Genomic DNA, 9122 nt, shown 5'->3' on the forward strand with positions numbered 1-9122 from the left:
GCAATCTACCTGAATTTTGTGTTCAGTATATCACATTTATCGGGCAGCAGACTCAGCTTCCTATGGATAAAGGATTGCAAACTAGAGGGGTCTCCCTTTATATACACGACAGTACGGGGAGCACAAGTCTATGCTAGCGATGTCTAATGCTGAAGTGAACAACAACTGCTAAGTTTTAAAGATGTCGAAACACGTCTCTAACCTAGATCACTAGATATCATCGTTAATGTTTCAAATGCTCCTTAGGTTAATTGATAGATTTTAAAGTTGATCTTGTAATTATGTCTCAATTTCAAGGCCTTAACGATGTTTCTTGTTCCTAAAATGAAATCTAGATGATGAAATGAAATCTTTCAATTCGATGAAGGCTATCTCTGTAGGGAAGAAAATCACTCAAATCATGTATAAAACCAAATGCAAAATTCATATAGGACCATCTTCAAATGCTAAATTAAATATATGAAATCTAATCTTTCATATGGTAAGCAGATGCAATGCCTACACAAATCTTAAAGCAAAAATTTCCTTAAGATATAGTGATGATTTTTCTATTTTTCAAAAATGCAACTGATGTAATCTAGTGCAAAGGAAAAGAGAATGCAATCAAACCAAGAAGTATAAAAATCTCTTTCACATCAATGATTCGAATGCAATCATAAAATGTTCCAAAAACTAGGAAAATAATAGCACTTTCACTTTCAGTTTGAAACATAAACAACTTCAAAGCAGACACTTTCTTTTGATCCTAGTGAGACAATCGACTTGTAATCTATTGTTTGTCAAATGAAGCTTAAGTAACTTTCACTATATCCACTAATGAAAACAACTTAAGGCATAAGAACCAAAAAGTAAACTGCAAGCATGTCTAAACACACTAATACTTTTTAACACAGGCAATTCAATCTCTGACTTCTGATGGGAAGACCAACGAGTGTACTGAGGTTGACCTAGAATACCTAGAACACTAAAATTCTAATAAAACTTCAAGGACACTCAATCCAAGTTAAAAGACAATTGTAATCAGACAACGGGAGAGTCAATGAGAAACACACTGGTAAGTCTCAGGGAGAAGACAACTGAAACTAAAAATCAAAGAGAAAACCCTAAATTTCTTATGTTTCTACAATCATCGCACCTGTCAGGAGTAAAGTAGTGATCATCTCTACTGTAACTAAAAAACCCGTGATATCATCACGACTGTGAGGCTTAAATATGCTATGGTTGAGGAAAAGGACAAAGAAATCCAAAATTTTCAAAAACGGTTCAAGTTACCAATCTTTAGTTATCTACCAGACAATGACACTGACTATAAGCAGCAATGAAGTGCAAAAATCAATGGTTGACCAAACTTATCAAAAGACAAGGTGAAGGAAAGGAAGGAAAGGGTCATAGGCTCTCGAGCGAAGTCACCATTTTGTTGACATGGTTAATCCTCTCTATAGACAGAGACGATCCCTCTATCCCAATGAGTGGGTCTAGCAACTAAAGGGACAATCAACTAGACATCTTCCTAGATTATGATTGATAAATAGAATAAGAGAGAAGGCCTGCCTTACTCTAATGCTAATCTGATTTCCTTTGTTGAGATCCTTGAACCGCTCATGTCACAACCTTGTTCCTTATGTACCTGCACAAACGACCAAGAGACAACAAAGCCTTCCAAAATTGATAGCAAATCCAATAATAATCTATTTAGCTGGTCAAGGAATCTCAAACCAATACATACATGAACATATATATTTTGGGAAGATGAACCAGCAGTTGTATTATTATTTAAAGGATAAAGGCGAAGCTTACAACCATAGCCTTGATGTTGAAAGGCTCTCCTTGAGTTGTAATCCAATCCAAGCCAAGAAACTCTCCAACACTCCTTCTCCAAGTCTAATGAATAACCTCTAAGCACAAGGTCAACATAGGGGTGCAATTAGACATAGATCAAGCATTTGGGAATGGTAGAGGGGGAATTTATAGACTAGGAGAGGGAGTTAGGCCTCCTCCAAAGGTAGGATTAGGCCCACATATTAAGGAGGTAGCTCATAGGGATGAGACCAAGAGGTCAAATTAGGAGGATTCGACCTCATCTATGCGAAACCACCTCCTTCTCACCGCTCTGGAAGCTTCTAGATCATGAAGCTTCTCATCCTCTTTGGGAAAACTTCATTTTTGAGACCATCATGAGTATGAGAGGGAACAGAGTGATGCCATCATTGGCTTAACAAGGTGTGACATGCAATCATCGAGGTTTTTGAGCTTCACAAGGGCAATGACTCTCATTTTATGGTTATAAGAGCTATTTCTTTAGGGAAAGATCAAGGGATTTTCCAAGAAACATTAAAGGAGTGATCTGAGCTATACACATTGATGAGTATACTGTATAATGATCATGTTTCGGGCACTTCAGGGTATGTCACAAGGAAGTGCAGGAGGCGTGACAAAATACTATGTAACATCCTCTTGCATCTAGCTTGCGAGAAATCAATCCTTGAGTTGACATAGGGCTCAACCAAGCCACCAATGAGATCACTCCTACGAAATGAGGCTTCTAAAAAAGAAATTAATTAATCTAACTCTAAATCTAAATGCAATGCAAAAAAACAAATAAAATTATTCTAACCCATCATATATGAAATAGTTTCTAAATACTGAGTGTAAGGATTAAAGATGACGGGGATTTTACATGTGTTGTATGATAAATGTCAAGCTAATAAACAAATTCTAACAACTGATACTATTAATGCATTACATGATCTCTTAGGAGATTTAAAATGATAAAATATGAACAGCTAAACTAAATAATTAGTTCACACAATTTTAATGACTATTAAATCAATTTATGATGATAAATTCCTAAGTAAATGGATTTTAAGAAATTTCTTCTAATACAAGAGAAAATAAAAATAAAAATAGATGATCTATGTAATTATTAGATAATATAGTTGATCTAATAAACAAAAATTCACATAACGTGCACTAGTGCTCAAACATGGAATCACTAACATAAATCTTCCATAAAAGAATAATGGTTTTATTCACAAATAAAAGTATTTCAAACAAAATCTTAAACGTGAATCTCGTGCTATATTTAATGAGGAAGTTCTCCAACAGTCCTACCAAGACCTTCAACTTTGCTAATAGAAAGTGAAACTACAATAGTGTATATTCTAGCCCCTACAATAGAGATCTAATCCCAAAGGGAAAACTCCCAAGCTCATATCTGAGTATTCTTCCTAATACTATTGCAAAAAACCTCCTCACAGAAGTGCAAATAGCACCCTACTTGCAAAAAATAGGAATCCTTCTTTGTTCTTCAAACACTTATTTATAATTTACAGATGAAATCCCCCAAAAAGGAGAGTTTTTGAAAGGAAAAATTGATCTTTAATTTTGGATATGTAAATCTTAGTTTTATTTCAATGTTGCTTCAATCCCATTTATTCAAATCCCTTGGGTCTCATCTCCTTGGAACAAAGTATGAAAAAAATATTCAAAATTATAATTTAAAACCAATAAAACTTGTACACAAAATCTAAATAAAAAGTTGTTGAAAACAAATTAACCAATTAATATTAAATTTAATCCAGAAGATCTATGCTTTCTATTTCAGTATGTACAAATTTCTATGGCAAACAGGTAATATGATATGAATTTGCAAGAGTAAAAAATTCCTAGCCAATCAAAACTCTCCAAAACAAACTCTAAAAATTCAATTTTTGGTTACAAGTATGGAGCCTTAAATTATGCTAATGTTTTGGAATAGTAAATGATCAGATTTTCTTGATTCAGTGTTGTGAGATTGTTCTACATGGAATTAGATTTCCAACAAGCCATCATTTTCCTGTTTTTGTGGAGTACCACTCAATATATTACGTCGAAAAGTATGGGTTTGAAAACTGATTTAACTTTCTTCTATTTATAAAATTATGGGCAATTTTTATTAATGTTTTAGTTTTAATATATTTAAAAATATTTTAAAAAATAAATAATAATAAAGAAATTATATATATATATATATATATATATATAGAGAGAGAGAGAGAGAGAGAGAGAGAGAGAGAGAGAGAGAGAGAGAGAGAGTCAATGGGTGCACACATATATGGACTCAATAGAGTTTACATGAGGTGGGGAGGTCCGTGAGTGGAGTGTGGGCCCTCCCCACCTCGCCATGAGTTTGATTTAAAATAAAATAAGGCCTATTGTTTGTCAATTTAAGTGCCTTAAATTTTTACATGAATTATCGACTGGAGTTGGTAAGCTTGTGAAGTGCAAGTGTACTACATATGGTGGAAGTCCTTTTTATTAAATTAGATTATTAATGTGCATGATTGAGTCATTGAACTTTACTTCTAAGGATGTAATTTATTCATACGTTACTTTTCAAATAAAATGGATTTAACTAGGGAAAATTTTAAGGACCACCGTAAATTGATATGTATAATAAATGGGTGAATCCCCATGATACATAGGAAAAATGGGAGGCAATTTTATCAATAATATAATATTTATATATAATCTTTTTTGTGAATCTCTCACCAGATTATATTATCTTGTTAAGTCATGGCAAATCTTTCACTGAATTATAAAATCTTGTAAGATCTTGGCAAATCTTTCATTGAATAATAAAACATTGTGAAGTCTTGGCGAAGGTTTTGTTAAAGTATGAAACCATATATGATAATAAGAAAACATATTCATTAAATTATAATATACTAACACACATGTTTGAAAAAAAGAAACATAATTTTCTCTTCCTACAAACAATATTGCAAGTTTCAATGGCCGTTTGTCAAGGTTCTTACTGTACACTCTTTCATATCCTTGTATTAGTTTTGATAATATTCCACAGGGGATATTAATCTTTTCTCTACCACTTTTGTCAAGCTATCAAATTTCTTTCTTATTCCATAGACTCCAACTCCGAGATCAAAAAAAGCACATCAATTTTGTTTACCCCAACACACCAACAAGTAGCAAGGCCCAACTATATAATATAAGAAAGTAGTAGGTATCCCAAAGGCTTGAAGGGGATCTAATGGAAATAAGTGACCATTGTCAAAAGCCTTCCAATCAATAAATAAATATATAAATGTAGATTTATTATTATTTTAATTGGAAATATTCAATTAAATAATAAAATTTAATTACATCTCTCATAAACTAAATTTCTTATTAGCATAACTCACTACCTTCATACGTCTTGCATTTTTTAACAGCGTTGTAACATGTGGATTAATTTCCTTTTTGGTGCACAACCTCTACTGTTTAGGACAATATGGTGCAGTGGCCCAACCCCTACAAATAATTACGACAAACTAAGAATAATAGAGAAGATGAAAGGTTGTACAAACCAACATATTTTTCAAATAACTAATCTAACATCAGTACCTTAACTTTTTCATGAAGATACCATATTGAGAATGTTTGAAAAATGGTGGGAAATACGGGTAGCGACTATCTCTCTTCTGCGAGGGTGATGCGAAAAGAGTGATAAGATTTCACTGTTTTTTTTTTTTTTGTTAAATCAGAAAAACCAATATTGATGGAGATATTGGTATTTTTTTACTAAATTTTGTGAAGTTACTAAATGTAGCTTTAACCATTCACCTTAAGATGTTTCTTACAATATAATTTCCTAAGTCTATTTAATATCTTCATTATCATAAATACCAACCTATATCCATCTTAACTCCACATCTACCACTCTTAGAGGGATGAAATCTATTTATCCCTTTTAGCACTTGGTAGACCTGAAATTAAGATGGGTCTAAGATGATAGAATTTCCCCCTTAAATATTCTATGCTCACATGAATACCATGGCATTACCATGGGTCAATACCATGGGATATCATAAACCTGGAGCTTAAAAACTACTATTAGTAATTTATAAAAATTAATAAAATTAATAATTGATTTTTATTTTATTTTATTTATTTTAACCAAGTTAAAATGTTTAAGTGACATTAAATTACAAGATCCATTTTTACTCTTGATCTACCAAGCCCCGAGAGGGATCAAATATTTTTTCACTCTATGCTAGTCTGCATATCACGATATTTGGTCCCTCTCAGGGCTTAGTAGATCCAGAGTAAAGATGGATCTATGATGGTTTAATTCCCCCTTTAAATAGGCTACATTCCACGTGAAAAGCATGGGTCAATACCATGTGCCATATCTATTTTTATGAATACTAATATTAGGGTTAATAATGTTTTTTTGCATGGTATTAATAATAATTTGGCCCATAGGCTTTTTTGAGTGTTTGTAAATATAATGTGACTTATGGAGTAAATACAAAAAAATGTTTTATTTATTTACCATACCTCTTGTTTATTTATATTTTTATTAGTTTACCATACCCCTTTTATAAATATGGTATTTGGCCTATAGGATTCAGTTAAATAAAACCTCTTTTTTGAGCATTCTTAAATAGAAAGAGGGTTATGGACTAAATATAAAAGAAGGTTTTATTTATTTACCATACCTCTAGTTTATCTATATTTTTATCTATTTACCATACCTTTGGAGTAAGTATAAAAGGATGTTTTATTTATTTACAATACCTCCACTTTATTTATATTTTTATTTATCTACACCCTTGCGTGTTCATAAATATAAGGTGACTTATGGACTAATTATAAAAAAATGTTTTATTTATTTACTATATCTCTTGTTTATTTATATTTTTATTAATTTACCATACCTATTTTATAAATACGGTATTTGGCCCATAGGATTCACTTAAATAAAACCTCTTTTTTGAGCCTTCTTAAATATTTACCATACCTATTTTATAAATTTGGTATTTTGCCCATAGGATTCACTTAAATAAAACATTTTTTTTAGCCTTCTTAAATAGAAAGACGGTTATGGACTAAATATAAAAAGATTTTTTATTTATTTACCATACTTATAGTTTATTTATATTTTTATTTATTTACCATACCTCCACTTTATTTTTATTTTTATTTATTGGGACCAAATTTAACCTCCCAAACCACCTCCCAAACTAGAAAATGGGCTATTGTAAATGGATTTAACATTGCAAATAAGAAAATCGGGCGATGGCAATGGAATATAACCTACAAAACTAGGCGAATCGATTCAAATGATTCTTTTCATAGTTTATCCGTTGATTCAAATGAGTCTTTTCATAGTTTATCCGCCCCTTTTTGTCTGGGAAAAATGAGAAAAATAATTATTTTTTAAATAAAAATTGGGCTAAATATATGAAATGGGTGTTTTAAAAATTTTCACCCCTCTAAAATGGAAAACCCCTTAAATTTCGCCCTTGGGCTAAAATTTGCCCCTAAAATTTACCATGGATTTAACACATTGAATATTCCTACTCCTTTCTAATGAAATAAAAAATTCTCTTCACACTTGCAAAATGAAACTTAAAACAAACTCACACTATCTTATTAAGAAAACTTAACTTATTTATTGCAACACAAATTTAATCTCTAAAAGCATAATTAATCTTTTAATATTCTAGGAATCCTTTGCATAAAAACAAAAAATGAAATTAACTTCTATTCAAAATCAAAACCACATATTTACTTATTATCAATCACTCATGCTTTGAAATGAAAACCATAAAGAAATCACACACACTTTGAAATGAAATACTGTAAAATGAAATTATAAAGAAATCTATTAAGTTCTAAAATGAAACACTCTGAAATCATAAGGAAATCTATGAAAAGTGATTACACTGCAATTAACATCATTATAAATAAACTTGAAAAAGGAATGATTAATGAAATATTGCTATTTCTATGTGACTACAATCAAAACTGCAAAATTATTTTAAAACATATGAATAACTGTAATAAACGATAAACAAAAGTTATGAAAATGCAGAACCTTCACTATTTGCAGGGGCCCTCCACAAACAGGTGGTCATAGAACTTCAATTGAACAGTAAGCTATGCATCAAAACTTCAAAGGAATTTCTTCATTAACAGAGTAAAAACAGAGTCTTAAAACATTACTATCACATACATAAAAATCAATCAATATTTATGTTTGTTGCATAGTATTTATAAAATCCCGTGCCTATAAATGTTTGAGGCTTTTACACCTACCTTAGCTATCATATTTCTATATTAAGCTTCTAACAATTATCAAGATATCGTTGCTCACGATTTTCTATTTAGTAAAGCAGATTGTGAAGCGTAGGAATTTCATATTCTCACTCGCCAGTTCAGCGACCAAGTTGACTTTACCCTTTGACCACGCAATCAAATAATCCTTTTGATGATCTGGTTTAGATGAACGGGAGTAAATCATTAAAGGGATCAATATCCACATTTCCATATCTTTCCCCTCTTATTCAGTACCTCTGATCTTGGTAAACCATGGAATTGGCAAAAATATAGATTAGCTACAGAATCATGCGAATTTGGTAGCCAATACAAATATTAACTCAATAATAAGGAACATTATTAAATATGAAAGATAAGAAAATTAAATACCTTACCATGTCAAAAACCTTGTAGTTTGATGCCTATTGAGTTGATGATGATGGTCAAGGAAAGGAAAAATAGGTAAGGGAGAGTGTCAAAATGAAGCAATCACGAGGCTCAACATTCCCCCACATAGAGGCCATTGCATGTCCTCATGCAAAAATCCAAAACTGGAAGTCTTTCTCTATCACTTCTCTTTCTGAGAAACTTGGACCAGAACATCTAAGTTTTTCATTCTTTTATTCCTTCTTGCAACTGTCATTCTGGGCTTCTTCATCAAAATCCTTCATTTTAGACTCATGACCTTCTTTCTTAGAGATTCATTCTTTTTCTTTTCATACCATAAGCACATATGTAGAAGAATGTAATCATTCTCAATCCTTTGTATCTCATTCTACATTTTTTTTGTTTCATGTTCCTTCTTCAGATGTCTCTTCAATGTCTCCAACTCAAAGACTTCTTTCTTTTTAGTTTTCACAAGTGGAGGTTCTTATGGACTATTAGACTGGATTTACTTTTCATGGAATGTACAACAAGATGCTGTCTCTGCAGCTCTCCTCTCTAGAGACTCAATCTATTCATAGAATTCTTTCTTTACTGGATCTATTTCTGGTGTTCTTCGAACTGGGCTATGAACAGGTGAGGTGACAGTAGGTGAT

The sequence above is a fragment of the Pinus tabuliformis genome, chromosome 4_1 (genome assembly GCF_031772625.1).
Source record: "Pinus tabuliformis cultivar Carrire ecotype Pingquan chromosome 4_1, CPIR1, whole genome shotgun sequence".
NCBI lineage: Eukaryota > Viridiplantae > Streptophyta > Pinopsida > Pinales > Pinaceae > Pinus > Pinus tabuliformis.